The following is a 15899-nucleotide window of genomic DNA, read 5'->3' as shown; positions in this document are numbered from 1 at the left end:
TCGCATCTATTTGGATCAACCACTTAACTAGCAAAGCCAAACAACCCACAAACCCCTCGACTGCCGCATATCAGTACGCACAACTGGCACAATGCCTCAACCTCGCCACGCACAATCGGGGCCAACCCAAGACCGAATGCACAGCACAACTTGAAGCGTGGGGCTGCTTGCTCCTAATGGGTGTTTGAAAGTGGAGAGATGCACACCGTCTCCATCAGGACTCGTCTAAGCATGTGTTAACAATTCCCCTCCCTCCCGCCCACCCCAACCTACACTATTTGTTCCCCAGTTTCTTTTTCTGCTTCCATTCGCTCTTGTCCAGCCGCCCTTCAGGGACCTGCAATAGTACACAAGACAGAAGTCCAGCTGACTGGCAATGAATTGCACACTCCCATAGCATATAAAATAACGTAGCTCACGCCGCCTACTGTACTCTCAAGCTTGGTGTCCTTTCAAAACAAGGGGGGTGTGACATACGTCCGGTTTCCTAAATGAGGAGTACCCCACTAGCACTCACCCGCGTATGACAACAGGAGGACCTCAGGCACGAATCCTGTGTATAAGGGGGTCCCACTGCTTCAAACTTTCCACGACATGCTCTTCAAAAGCTCGACAACTTGGGAATGCAACTTGCAGAGACGACAGACACCGTGTCCAAACTCCTTTACCTTCCCTCCAGGTGGGCTGGCGTGGGTCTCTTCCCTCCTTGGTGGCTAACTCCTGCTCGTCTGTCATTTCCCTGCTTCTCCTTCTGAGGCCTTAAATCCAATGCCTGTCTGTTTTCTAAGTCAGCACGTGAGAGGATGAGACTACAGGCGGCCTCTGCTACTGCTATCGCCTTGTGTCTACTGCCTTTTCCCCAGACCTCTGCCACTGCTATAGCCTTGTCTCCACTGCCTTTTCTCCTGATCTCTGCCACAGCTATCACCTTATCAGGAGAAAAGGCAGTGGAGACAAGGCGATAGCAGTAGCAGAGATCAGGAGAAAAGGCAGTGGCAATCAGGTGATAGCAGTGGCAGAGATCAAGAGAAAAGGCAGGGGAGACAAGGTGATAGCTGTGGCAGAGGTCAGGGAAAAAGACAGCGGAGACAAGGCGATAGCTGTGGCAGAGGTCAGGGGAAAAGGCAGCGGAGACAAGGCGATAACAGTGGCAGAGGTCGGGGAAAAGGCAGTAGACACAAGGCGATAGCAGTAGCAGATGTCAGAAGAAAAGGTAGCGGTGATCAGGTGATAGCAGTGGCAGAGATCAGGAGAAAAGGCAGTGGAGACAAGGTGATAGCTGTGGCAGAGATCAGGGGAAAAAGGCAGTGGAGACAAGGTGATAGCAGTAGGAGAGGTCATGGGAAAAGGCAATGGAGATCAGGCTATAGCAGTAGCAGAGGTCATGGGAAAAGGCAGTGGAGATCAGGCTATAGCAGTGGCAGAGATCAGGAGAAAAGGCAGTAGACACAAGGCGATAGCAGTAGCAGAGATCAGGAGAAAAGGCAGTGGCAATCAGGCAATAGGGGTGGCAGAGATCAGGAGAAAAGGCAGGGGAGAAAAGGCGATAGGTGTGGCCGGCCACGGTTAGAAGAGAACAGAGCAAGGGTGAAAAGGACCCTTGGCTTGGGGGACCAAGGAGACGGGCAAGGAGGTGCCTAAACCTCGCTGCTCTGGGACATGCACTGGCTGCACCAGGGAAATGGCACCAGCTGCCTCTGGAGCTGGATAAAAGGGGATGCTGAGCACACCAAGCTCCAGGTCCAGGTTGCCCAGGCACAGCACCAACCAGGGCTCATCTGGGAGTTAAACCCAGGATCTCTCACATCCTAAGTAGGAATCATGCCCCTAGACCAACAAGTCACATGCCTAGCATTGCTCACCTTTACCCTGCAAGAGTCCATGTGACCCCTGAGCACCTGAGCAGCAGCTGCACCACAGGCAGGCCCTGCTGGCCTTGGCCTCATGCTGCAGAAGGGGGAGCAGACAGTGCAGGTGGAGCAGCAGCCACCCTCACTGCTGGGGCCTGGGGATGGAGCAGCCCTCCCAGGGTGGGCACAGGATCTGCAGACAGAGTCATAGAGGGCTGCACCAGCATGCTGCAGACTGCTGTGAGGCAGGAAAGCAGGTGGCCAGGGAGCATCGTGTGGGACTACCTTTTAAAGAGTGATCCTAGCACGCACCCAGCTGTGGCTGGAGCCTCCACCTCCTGCTAGCTACGGCAGGGAGGCAGAGCAGGGCCAGAGGAGGCCTGGGGCAGGCTGCTCCCATAAGGAGGAAATCTCTTCCAAACAGATGCATGTGTAGACAACATCCCAGGGCTGGCTCATTGCACAGGACATTACTGAGCAGTAAACCCAAATAGCATTAATTGCATGTGTAGGCAGCACCTGTGACTTATGAGGGATGACTTGTGACTGAGTACAATGATCTGATGAGGTTTGAATAATGATTGGTTTTAGAGTCCAGAGTTCCAAAAATTATCCCACGAACTGCCTTAAAGCAAGAAAGTAGTGAGATTTGAACTCCCAAGCCCAGGCCTCTACACCCTGAGCTACAGAGCCATGCCAAGTGCAAGACATAGGCCCTGCTAGGATTTGAACCCAGGATCTCCTGTTTACTAGACAGGGGCTTTAGCCAACTAAGCCACAGGGCCTCCTCTCTTTGGGTCAAAATCATGGGAATTTCAGCTGTGTCATTCAGGGTTTATGTCAGGACATCAGTTTAGCTCATTTGTGTCCCTACAGGAGCCTAATGATCAGGGTTTTCCATTTCCCTCGGAAAAAAATGGAGTAAATTGTGAATTTACCTTTTACCGGAGGCAAATGTGGATTTCTTGTTTTACCGGGGAAGCCCGTGAATTTTGCAGTTTTGCCATGAGCTCCCTGCAGGCTGGCACAGTTCATATTTGCCAGGAGCTGGCAGGGAGCTGGAGGAGGGCAGTACATGCACATGGCCCCAGGCAGCCCAGAAAGCAGGTCCTGATGCGGGGTGTAGGAAAGGGTGGTATTGAGCCCCCGTAGGGAGGGAAGGGGAGATAGGGGTAGTTGGGGAAGGCGGGGGCTGGGGCTGCCCCACTGTTCCCTGCCGTGCTGGGTCGTGCCCACTGGGCTGCGGCGGTCCCAGGGTAGGGGAGCAGGGTGGGAGCCGGCACCCACCATGTGGATAGATCTGGGGGGTGCAGGTCCCCCCTACCTCCCAGGGAGTGTGTGCAGAGCCAGAGAGCTGCCACCCCCTCCGCCCAAGGACACAACCTGCCCTGCGCTCAGATCTGGCGGGCACGGGTTCCCCCTGCCCCCTGGGCGTGCATGCAGCAACGGAGAACCAGCCTCCCGTGCCCAAGCCCACAGCAGGCAGGCAGCAGCGGGGAGCCGGGCTGCAGAAGCTGTGACCTCCTGCCTCCTTGCCCAACTCACAAGCTTCTCCTCTTCTCCTTCCCTCTTCTCCTCTTCACACACCACACCAGGTAACAAGGCCACACACCTTGCCAGAGGAAGGATTTCAACCAGGGAACTTCAAACTGGGCAGTCAATGCTCTACCAGCTGAGTGACACCGCTTCTAGGAAAGAAAGAGCATCCCTCTCGGCTCAAGACCGTCAAGCAGGCCAGCGAGCAAGTGAAAATGGTAGCAGCCAAGCATTTCTATCGGCTTCACCGCATGGTGGAGCTTGCACATGGCCCCTCCAACTGAGCTCCAGCCCCTGGCACAGGTACCGCCTTCCACATCTCCACACCGCAGGTTCTGCACCAACCGAACTGTTCCCTGAAGACGCCTTGCTCAAGGACATTTTTCCCTAACAACAGCTCCCTCACCCACACAAAGGTACTCACCTGCCCCGGTGCCAGGCACCGCCTTCTGAAAACCCCCATGGCTCAACTTGGTGCCTCGATGGCCACCATCATCCAACACTATGGGTTTGGGGGGAGCAAGGAGGTGTCTAAATCTCCCTGCTCTGGGCCATGCACCAGCTGCACCAGGGAAATGGCCTCACCTTCCTCTGGAGCTAGATAAAAGGGGCTGCTCAGCACACCAGGCTCCAAGGACAAGTGGTGCAGGCACAGTGCTAGTCTGGGAGTTGAACCCAGGACCTCCCACACCCTAAGTGGGAATCATGCCCCTAGACCAACGAGCCAGGTACCATTAAAGCTGACTTTGTGAAGGAACATCTTGAGAAGCTGGATACCTTCAAGTCAGCCGGCCCCAACAATCTTCACCCCAGGGTACTCAAGGAGCTGGCGAGCACCATAGCCCAGCCTCTAGCGCGGATCTTTGAAAACTCTTGGTGCTCTGGTGTAGTGCCCGAAGACTGGAAGAAGGCCAATGTGGTGCCTATCTTCACGAAAGGGAGGAAAGTGGATCTGGCAAACTATAGGCCCATCAGCCTGACTTCTATCCCGGGAAAGATCTTAGAAAAGTTTATTAAAGAGGCCATCCTTAATGGACTGTCCTTCTACGAACAGGTGACCTATCACCTGGACAAGGGAGAAGAGATTGATGTCATATATCTTGACTTCAAAAACGCCTTCAATCTGGTTTCCCATGATTGCCTCTTGGAGAAACTGGCCAATTGTCGCCTTGGGTCCTCCACGATCCACTGGCTGGAAAATTGGCTCCGGGGTTGGACCCAGAGGCTAGTAATTGATGGAAGTCACTCATCGTGGTGTCCTGTGACCAGTGGGGTCCCCCAAGGCTCTGTCCTTGGACCCATACTGTTCAACATCTTCATTAATGATGTGGACACTGGAGTCAGAAGCGGACTGGCCAAGTTCGCCGATGACACCAAACTTTGGGGCAAAGCATCCACACCAGAAGACAGGCGGGTGATCCAGGCTGACCTGGACAGGCTCAGCAAGTGGGCGGACGAGAATCTGATGGTGTTCAATGCCAATAAGTGCAAGGTTCTCCACCTTGGGAAGAAAAACCTGCGGCATCCTTATAGGCTCTGCAGTGCTACGCTGGCTAGCACTATGGAAGAAAGAGACTTGGGGGTCACCATTGACCACAAGATGAACATGAGCCTGCAATGCGATGCTGCGGCTAGTAAAGCGACCAAAACGCTGGCTTGCATCCATAGATGCTTCTCAAGCAAATCCTGGGACGTCGTTCTCCCCTTGTACTCGTCCTTAGTGAGGCCGCAGCTGGAGTACTGCGTCCAGTTTTGGGCTCCACAATTCAAAAAGGATGTGGAGAAGCTTGAGAGAGTCCAGAGAAGAGCCACGTGCATGATCAGAGGTCAGGGAAGCAGACCCTACGATGAAAGGCTGAGAACAATCTTTTCCCCAGATCCTGGTGGTCACCCCTGATAAACCTATAGGTGGCCATCAGATCACCCCTGAGCCTGCGCTTTTCCAGGCTAAAGAGCCCCATAGCTCTCAGCCTGTCATCGCAGGGTCTGCTTCCATGACCTCTGATCATACACGTGGCTCTTCTCTGGGCTCTTACTTTCATGGCTGTCATTGCCATATGGGCCTGATGATGAGGGAAGGCCAAGAAATGGGATATGGGGCCTTTCCTCCTGGCAGGGAGGCATGGGGATGCCAGCTTGTGGGTGGGGGAGCTAGCTACATGGCTCCAAAGGGTGGGGAATGGGGCACAGGGTGCTAGTTCTGTCCCCAGGGCAGGGAGACTAGTCAGTGTGGGGTGTGGGGAGAGGTACCCCCTAGCCGGTGTGGGGGACATGGCTTATGAGGACAGGCTGAGGGAAGTGCATTTATTTAGTCTGGAGAAGAGAAGACTCAGAGAGGATTTGAAAGCAGCCTTCAACTACCTGAAGGGGGTTTGAAAGAGTATGGAGCTGGATTGTTCTCGGTGGTGGCAGACGACAGGACAAGGAGCAATGGGCTCAAATTGCAGCAAGAGAAGTTGAGGCTAGACATTAGGAAGAATTTCTAGCAGGGAGAGACTCAGATGGATAAAAGGGATGCAGATTTCAGAGGATTCGTCTCAGATCTGTCTACATGAATTATCCTTGTAATTTGAAGGAAGATTCCTGTTTACTAGCTGACCCCGGTAGTGTAACAAGAGGTGGGCAACTAGGGCACCAGCCTCAGGTGCCTAGTGTGAGGGGGCACAAGAATGGCAGCCACTGCTGCTGCTACCCAGGGCACAGACCCTGGTTGTTAAGTCTCTGGCTGGCACATCTAAACATTCAAAAACCTGTCTGTGCCTCTGTCTTGGCAAGACTTAAGGGCACAAATGCAGAGTCATTTAAAGCGTTCCTGAGAAAGAGCCTTGCTAAATAAAGATCAGTGTGTAAAGTGTATTTCTCCCTCTAAAAAAAAAAGAAGAATTGTCTTCTTGAAGTTCAATCTGTTGAAGCTCTGCTCACTAATACAGCACTCAAAAAACAACTCTTCTGGAAATCACTTGAAACAATGTCTGCAAAGCACCGAGAACTGATGTATGACTCCCCAGGGAGACCACTGTACTATCTATGCCAGCCCCGCACTTGCTTAGCCAGGCTTTCAGCTATTAGTACAACACAGCACTCGGTGGCTGTGTTGGGAGATGCTCCTTTCCCACCAGGACAGGGTTGCAGAAGTGCAGAGGCAATTCTTTGATGGGTGACACCAATGCCCCCCTGTCAGGTAAGGTTATTCTTGCTAAAAAGAAAAAAAGGCGAGGGTTCAAGATTGCACTGCGGGTCAGGTTTCTTACATAGGAATGTATGTGCCAGACCAGTTGCTGGTGCATATAATTAGCATGCTCACCTCTACTGCCCTTGATCAGACCAATGGGGTATCTAGCCTAATATCCTCTCTCCCTGCCCACCCAAGTCTGTTGGCCCAATGGGTCTGTCAGCCCAACATCTTCTTTTGCCTGACACCCTGTATTAGACAGCTGGACCCATCTAACACAGTAGCCCTGCTATGTTAAATGTCCTCTATCCCTTCATTTCCAATCAGAGCAGTGGAGTCAGAACCATGGCTCTACCTGATATAATATATCCTTTCCTTTTGGCTCTAAATCAAACCAATGGGCCAGGCTAGGGCAATATTTCCCAACCTGCCAATCAAGCTTTAACCAATGTTTCCACCTAGCTTGGTATTTCTTTCCCTATTCTTCAATGCCCCAAATCATACAGAAGGGCCCTTTATCCCCATCTCCCTGCCGTACTGGGAGGCTAGTGTCCCATCCCCCAGCTGTATGAGACCAGACTGACAGCACAGCTGGTCCTTCCCCCAACCTCCCTGCCGTACTAGATTATCCCTTATTGACCAAAAACCTCAGCCTCTGGTGCCAGGGTCAGCAACTTCCAGGAACATTTTTTGTATTTCTGACTACCTACTTTAAGCCCTGCTCTCCTCTCCCAGCCTCAAGGTTGGGACCCTGGGACTGAGTCACAAAAGAGCAGTGGGGAGGAGGAAGACAAGCTCACCTTTTGCATTAAGTTTTTCAGAGATTGGATCAGGGTGGAAAAGACTCACATTTAGGCACCTAAGTCCACTTCGGTGTTTAATAGGTGGAATATACAAAAAACTAGAACTCTTGGTTCCAAAATGGCAAAATGGTTATTAGGCCAACTGGAAAATGGCAAAAAAAATCGTCCTTTCCTGTAAGCTTTTGGGATCAAAGTCCCTTCGTCAGGCTCTGGGAAAAGTGTAGATGGTACAGGAGGGTAAAAAGTCCCCATAGGTAGGAAATCAACTTCCTTTTTGCACAGAGGGAGCTGAAGATGGAAGTCTGTCCCTCTGGGTCCATGAGAGTGTCTTTGTGAGCTGTGTTGAGTAGCTCTTTGACGTGTTGATCAGGTAGAAGTCCTTCCCTGAAGGTGTCAGATGGGAGGCAGGGAGGTAAAAATACTTCTTTGTAGTTCTGCAATGAAGTTTAAAATCCAAAATTGGCCGAAATTCGGCATCTTCCATGTTTCAGGCGTGTACTTGGTAGGCGTGTTAATAGGTGGAATAGAATCTGGCCCTTATTTTCTGAATCATAGTGAAGCATAGGTGACAGAAATAAAACTCAGGCATACAAGGCACTTTTAGGGTTCAAAGTGGGGTTTTGTCAGGATCAGAGTTTTGACCTGGGTGCCTACGCTCCTTCTCAGACCTGCGCTAGGCTCTTAAGCCCCAAGTAGATTTTTTCAAAAACATGTCATCTGCTGAGTCCTCTTGCTTTCAGTGAGAGATGTGAAAGTCCCACTTGGGTACCTTTGTGAATGTGACCACATAGAGCAGTGGTTCTCAGCTTTTTTGCATTCAGTGCACCTCTGGTAGACTCGAGGCTCCCTTGCATAGATGTGAAGCATCCCTGGGAAAGTGCTAGATTTTAGTTTTCACATATTTTTTTTTGCCTACAGAAAAATAAGAGTGGGGGGGAGTTTCTGTTGCAAAGAGCTCAGACAGAGCACAACAATGGATTTGGATTTGTAATCTCTGGGTTTATCTTGTGAATCATGTGTGCAAACCTAAGTGCTAATATTGTATGATACCTTGCAACAACCTGGGGTGCCTTAAGATCCTTTCAAAGGTGTCTTGGCTGTGTTTATTGGTGCACACTCAGTGCTTCTCTAAAGCAACTGCATTGTCTCTTTTCTTTACTTTTCATTCCATCCAAGAAGAGCACACACCAACTGCTGACACTTCCTTAGCCTGACGAAGGGTTTTTGAACCTGAAAGCTTGCTTAATAACTGTTCTCCAACCATTTGGGTTGGTCTAATAAAAGATATCAAATTCACCCAAGGAACCTTGTCTGCCTTGTCTCTTTTCTGGCATTTATAGTGGGAGGCAGTGGGTGGATCATCCTTCGCAGTGGTTCTCCTAGGTTTGGTTCTGAGATGGTGTAGGTGTGTATTAAGTGACTTCTCTAATCCTGCATAGTGAGTCTGTTTAGGTCCCCCCTTACCCCAGTCTTGGTTTAGTGCTATAAGCATCGAGTCCTCTTTACTCTCCTTCTAGATGAATGACCCTCTGGGATGCGCCAGGAGGGAGAATGGCACCATGGCGACGGTGACAAAATTCATACTCTTGGGCCTTTCTAGCCGCTTGGAAGACCAGTTCATCCTCTTTGGATTCTTCACAGTCTTCTACCTGATGGCCCTGGTGGGAAACCTACTTATCTTAGTGATGATCAGCATGGACTCCAGGCTCCACACGCCCATGTATTTCTTCCTGGGCAATCTGTCAGCGGTGGACATAGGCTACACCACCTCCACGGTGCCCAAGATGCTGGTGAACTACCTGTCACAGGACAAGTCCATCTCACTTCCTGGCTGCCTCACTCAGATGTACTTCTTCATTTCCTTTGGGGGGATCGAGTGCCTGCTGCTGGGGGTCATGGTGTATGACCGCTATGCTGCCATCTGCCACCCGCTGCGCTATGGTGTTCTGATGAGCCAAAGGGCATGCTCTTGTCTGGCTGCAGCTGCCTGGGCCGTTGGCTTGGCCAACTCGGCTGTGCACTTGGGTCTGATGTTCCGCTTGTCCTTCTGTCATGACAACGTCATCCGCCACTTCTTCTGTGACATCCCCCCGCTTTTCCAGCTCTCCTGCTCTGACACGCGGATCAATCAGATTGCCACTATTGCTGTGGAGGTCCTGTCACCATGGGCTCCTTCTTGGTGACTCTTGTGTCCTACATCTACATTGTTCTGGCCATCCTCAGGATCCGCACCAAAGAAGGACGCCTCAAGGCCTTTTCCACCTACACCTCCCACCTGGCTACAGTCAACCTTTATTTTGGCAGCATCCTCTTCACCTACGTCCTCCCCAATTCCAGCTACTCCCAAGAGCAGGATCGGGCTCTGCCTGTGCTCTATGGCATCATCACCCCCATGTTAAATCCTATTATCTATAGCCTGAGAAACAAGGAGGTGAAGGGGGCTCTCCAGAAAGCCTTAGGCAGGAGCTAGAAGAGTCTTGTCTCCTAAATAGTAGTGTCCTGGATTTGGAGCCAGGATTCCTGGAGGTTTAGGAGAAGAATAAGGCTGAGTGAGTGAGAACAGGTTGGGGCTGGTAGCCGGGCCTCTCGACGTCTAGTCCCAATTCTAGGAGAAGATAGTTAGAGCAGGGGATTGTGCATCAGGAGTCCCAGGATCCCTACCTAACATAGGAGGTGTGTGCATGTGTGGGTTAGTGCTCCAGGCAGGAGAGATTCAGTAACTAAACCCAAGACATTTTCTGGCTTTCACTGAACTCTGTTCGCTTTTAAACCATATTAGGGCTAATGTTTGTTGGATTTGGAGCAAAATTTTTAAGGGTTTTTCCCCCACCCAATTTCTGAAAATGAAAAAAAAAATAATCTGATTTTAGTTTTCTGACACATAATAACCCTTTCTTGAGAAGTCATTTTTTGCACTAGAAGGAGAGACTCAGATGCCCATAATTTGGGTGCACATTGTTTCCCATTTGTGCATCAGTTGTTAGTCTGTGCATCTGGGAAATCCTAATTCAGTGGGAAAAAAACCAATTATGTTTCATAATATTTTCTCTACAAAAAAGAAGAATCTGTTGGGAAGTTGCCAGTCCATAGCCTGCCTTCAGCAACAACAACAACAACAAATCTGGAAAAAGGAAAGAACAACAATCCAGGATTGTTTTTATTATTTTTAATTTTCCAGTGTTGGTCCTGGCCGTGACCTTATGTCCCCAGAAAGGCAGAAGCAATCCTGCCACTGTCTTTCCATTGTATTCAATGGCTGTGAGATACATGGTTCATCAACACCATTGGGAAAAAGAGCACCCATCGCATCCTCTCTGCCAGGATGTCTTTCTTACTGATCTACCCTCACCCTAGCTTGCTTGCTTTCTGACCCCACATATTCTTTCTGCTTGCTGTCTAAGGCTATATACAAGTGTTGCGTTTGAACTGGTGGAATTGCAGTTTCCCCAGTTGAAATGCTATGTGAAGTACCAGTCACTGGGCTTCAAATGCTTACAAAAATGGCTGATGCCAACCCCATAACCCCATTGGGATGTGCTTTGGCATCCCAGTGTGCCCTGCTTCTGCCCTCTCCTTCTCTCCAGGGATATGCTTTTTGACTCAGACTACACACTACTGGTCCAGCCCAAATGATAGAAACCACCATATAAGCCCAGCCTCTGGTCATGGAGAGGACAGTTTGACCCTGGAGGTAGGTGAGGTACTTGGGGGATGGGACTGGGGAAACAAGCCTGTCCTAGGTAGGAGGACTAGAGGATACAGGGACCCAAGGCAGGTTGGAACTAGTTGAGTTGATATTTTATGCTCATGAAGACTTGAGTAGTGGGGAAGGTTTGGAGGCCATGTGCCAGGGGTGCTCCTCAAGATGAGACCTTCTCTGGGCAGGGATGTGAAGGGGTGAAGCCTGGGAGCCAATGGGCTGAAAGCTTGCCCAGAAAAAAGGGGGGCAAGGCTGGGGCTGCTGAAACCCAGCCAAGTGTTTTGAGGCCTGATGAGAATGCCCCAAAGGGGAAGCACATTAGGGAAGCTCAAAGACCCTGGGGCTGAGTTTGGGTAGAGAAGCCCAGGGATAACACCAAAAGTTACTCCTTGCCTCTAGGGGCCACCTCCCCAGTTTATTAGTAATAACAAAGGTGTGGCAGGAGAGACACTGAAGGTGAGGTGCGGCCAGGGATTGTGGCAGGCAGATTTGACCCAAGGGGGCATCAGGAACTGGGGTGGACCCACAGGTCTGCTACATGGTGCTTCTTATATTGCAGGTGAGCTGCAGAACATGCAGACAATCCTTTGAAAATATTGTACAAGTTTCAGCTGGTTGAATTTCACATGGCTTAAAGTAACTAATTGAACTCCAGCTGTTTGATGTGAATTTCTTGTACGCACCCAAAAGGGACAGTTTGGTCAGGAGGGGTGGAAGGCATGCTCAGCGGTTCCTGGTCTATGGGTGTTCCAGTGTCAGCAAACTTCCCCACTTACAAGCAAAATCAACTATAACAGGGTGTATAGAATTGGGAAAGGGAGATGGGATGACAAACAGGTTTAAGAACCCCGTAATAACCAGTATCTACCTCAACCCACTGTTAACAGCTCCCGCTCAGTCAATAGGTTTAGAGTTCTTGCCTAGTTCCACAGATGGTCAGTAGAGAGCTAGTGTAGCTTTAGCCCAAGGTTTCCCTTGCCTCGCTGCTCCTGGGGCACACCGCTTCTTGCTGCTGTTCTTTTAGATGCAATCTCAGCTCTTTCAGGATCTGGTAGATACAAATTTCTGCTTGCTGGTATGCTAAGGAGTTCCACTTTTTAGGACCAAGTGAGTAACAGGCTCAGAGTGAACCTACTAAAGGAACTTGTGTATCACTAGCACATATCCCTTTGTGGTTGGATGGTGAGATGTGATACCATCCCCCCAAGAAGAGGTCACTAACCTGACACCTCTTCTCCGCCAGCTCTTGGGAATCCTGAGCTGGGTGTTTCTTCACCTTAGACTTCGACACAAGTCATGGTGAGCACCAACCATTGGCTACATTTGCTCAACTTTCTCCTACAGCATCAGTCCCCTGATGAACTTTCCAATTTCAGAAGGCAGGACCAGTGCATACAAACCTGACTTCTCTTGCCTCTTAAAAGCAGGTAAAACATGTTATCACAGTCAAAACAAGCACAAAGGAGTTTTTCATCCCCTGCCCATATATACAACTAGATGATATGCAGATAAGAGAAAAAGTTCCCTGTAATCTGACCTTGCACACTAATGGTGGTATGCAAATAAGCACCACAGAAATGTAGTTACACATGTTCAGTAGCAACAGGATCATAATTGTACCAAGTTTTCACTTGAGAGACAGAAATAAATGTTGTATAAATATGCAGTTGAGCTTATTTCAGGAATCAATCATTGGGTAAGTTTTTCTGACCGGTAGATTATAGCAGGATGGGATATGTTGATTGAAACTTCTGACCTTAACAATCTATCAGCTAGATTCCTGTCCACTGTTAATTAGCAGCTATCAATTTACCTCTGTGGAATAATACTTTTTAATTGCTGTAGAACTAGCCTATCAGTGTCTTGGGATCTGGTTGTTGTTCTGGCATGCTCGGGGGTTGGGTGGGTTCCCAGCCATCCTCCTCTCACTCTGAGAGCACACTGACCCAAGCAGCCTGAACACCAAGAGGCAGCTGCCTGCAAGCAGCCTCCCAGAGCTCGGGTGCAACATAGAAAGATTGACTCAAATACATATTCAGTGGGGAAAGCACAGATAGGTTCATTAGAAAACTGAACAAAGAAAGGAAAAGAAGGGGGCCGGGGGACCAAACCAAACCAAAACTGAGACACCTGCATGTGTGTGCAAACACACACACACATGTAAATGCAGATGTACACACACACTCACACACAGCCTCAGGCGCCCTGGTTCTCTTCTGCCACAAACTCCCAAGCAAACTTCCTCTTCCTTCCCTGCTCCGCCGAGGAATGATTCATGGACCCTAAACCTATCCTTCTTCATCCCAACATTTTTTCATCCCCTGTCCATTGTGATTCCATTTCCCATGGCCCAATATCTATTTCCTCCATACAGGATGCATCTACATGTGTGCTGGACTATGCAGTTGTTACTGCCCAGTCATTTAGCACTTGCTTAAGCAAGCAGTAGCCAACGTTAGTGTACAGTCCCGACTCTGCACAGGTCTTTTACAATGCTACCATGCAGTAGTGTCGGCATCACGGTTCGTACCCACTGATGCTATCTATGTCCCCATAGCAATGAGCTACGGTGATGTAGCTCATCGCTATGACGACATAGTGTCTCATGTAGACGTGCCGGCAAGGTTCTAGCTTCAGATACTCCAAGACACCTGGTTAATTCTCCCGGCCCACAATTTCCCTCCATTTTTAAACTCTCACTCCCATTATATAATCTCTACCCACAAATCTCTTTCCTTCCTCTTAGTTCCTTGCACCCTTGTTTCCAAACATCACCCCTTTCCCTTCTCCTCTACTCCAACTTAAGGCCTGGATACTGTTCCATTACTTTTAAGTTCTTCTCCACCTCCCTTGCTCTGCGGTTGTGTTTTAGATATTACTTTCAGGGCTGCTTCCTCCTTGGCAGGCCTCAAGAGGGTTATGTTACCCCTTTGTCTTCCTCAGAATTACAAACACCTTGAGATCATGGTCCCCCCAGATATTACTCCTCCATCCAGAGCAACTCTGGTTTGGGAAGGAAGGCCAGACTACTGGACTTCCCTTCCCACCCCTGAAGTGGTATGGGTCTGGAAGGGTACCTTTGATCAGTAGGACTGAAAATGAAACCCCGTGGAAATACTAAGGGCACTTTTTCTGTCCCTGGGCAATTCTCTCAGGCTCTTGGCAGACTCAGGCAGGCATCATTGCAACAATTGCATTCAAGGCATCTCTACATGAGTTGGTGCAGTTTGCAAGAGATATAGTTTCTGATTTTGGCCCCTATCAGAGGCACAGGGCATTGAACTAAAGAAGTTGACAGAAATTTTAACACACAGGTCCAAAATTCCTGATAAAATTATTCCAAATTTAATGGCTGACCTCAAAAGAGCTAGCTGAAGAGCTGTGTGTATATTTGAGGAGTCCCGGCCATCTTAATCTGTTCTCCCTAAGTCCTGCTGCCTCTCTGTGCTTGTTGTCATTTTCTGGATAAGATATTTATGGAGTTTAAAGAAACAGAGCACTAAAGAGTTGGACCTCATTCAACATATTGTTCAACATCTTCATTAATGATGTGGACATTGGTGTCAGAAGCGGACTGGCCAAGTTCGCCGACAGCACCAAACTCTTTGGTAAAGCATCCACACCTGAGGACAGGAGGGCGATCCAGGCTGACCTGGACAGGCTCAGCAAGTGGGCAGACAAGGACCTGATGGTGTTTAACACCGAAAAATGCAAGGTTCTCCACCTTGGGAGGAAAAACCTGCACATCCTTATAGACTCATCAGTGCTACACTGGCTAGCACTATGGATGAAAGAGACTTGTGGGTCATGATTGACCACAAGATGAATTTGAGCCTGCAATGTGATGCTGCGGCTAGTAAAGCAAGCAAAATGCTGGCTTGCATCCATAGATGCTTCTCGAGCAAATCCCAAGATGTCATTCTCCCCCTGTACTCGGCCTTAGTGAGGCCGCAGCTGGAGTACTGCATCCGTCCAGTTTTGGGCTCCACAATTCAAAAAGGATGTGGAGAAGCTTGAGAGAGTCCAGAGAAGAGCCACACGCATGATCAGAGGTCAGGAAAACAGACCTTACGATGACAGGCTGAGAGCCCTGGGGCTCTTTAGCCTGGAAAAGCGCAGGCTCAGGGGTGATCTGATGGCCACCTATAAGTTTATCGGGGTGACCACCAGTATCTGGGGGAACGTTTGTTCACCAGAGCGCCCCAAGGGATGATGAGGTCAGCTGGTTATAAACTCCTGCAAGACCGATTCAGGCTGGACATAAGGAAGAATTTCTTTACTGTCCGAGCCCCCAAGGTCTGGAATAGCCTGGCATCGAAGGTGGTTCAAGCACCTACTTCAAATGCCTTCAGGAGTAAAAATGGATACTTATCTTGCTGGGATCCTGTGACCCCAGCTGACTTCCTGCCCTTCGGGCAGGAGCTGGACTCAATGATCTTCCGAGGTCCCTTCCAGCCCGAATGTCTATGAAATCTATGAAATATATAGTGGATTAAAACAATGGACTGCAAGAGAATAGACAGTGAGCCAGTAGTATTATTGGATGTCTTATTACACAACCTCATTTTTTTTCCTTTGGTTGGGCAGACAGACAGATCTCATGACTGGTTCTCATGTTATTTCATGCATATGTGAAGTGTTTGAACTTAAGATGATGTTAATAAGGTTTTAACAAATTATCTGATTTTACTGAAACAGCCCTTTCCAAACAGAAGTGCTTGGGGATCCAGTTGGAGCTTGATCACATTAAACTTAGTAGAATGATCCCATATCTTAACTACTGCAAATAGGTCTTGAATCCAGCAATGTCTTATCTAAACCTGTGTATGGCACAGGGC

General features: G+C 49.4%; 1 non-coding gene and 1 pseudogene across 1 annotated transcript; one reads left to right on the top strand and one right to left on the bottom strand.

Moving 5' to 3' along the window:
- Positions 1-2561: 2561 nt before the first annotated feature.
- TRNAT-AGU (transfer RNA threonine (anticodon AGU)) lies at positions 2562-2635 on the bottom strand. Its single transcript has one exon. It is a non-coding gene; the product is annotated as a tRNA-Thr (tRNA).
- A 6285-nt stretch (positions 2636-8920) lies between these two features.
- Positions 8921-9831, top strand: LOC132251778 (olfactory receptor 5AP2-like; annotated as a pseudogene).
- Positions 9832-15899: the final 6068 nt, after the last annotated feature.

The sequence above is a fragment of the Alligator mississippiensis genome, chromosome 7 (assembly GCF_030867095.1).
Source record: "Alligator mississippiensis isolate rAllMis1 chromosome 7, rAllMis1, whole genome shotgun sequence".
In the NCBI taxonomy this organism is placed as follows: Eukaryota; Metazoa; Chordata; order Crocodylia; family Alligatoridae; genus Alligator; species Alligator mississippiensis.
The sequence above is the reverse complement of the archived record's forward strand: the minus strand, read 5'-3'. Positions and strand labels throughout refer to the sequence as shown.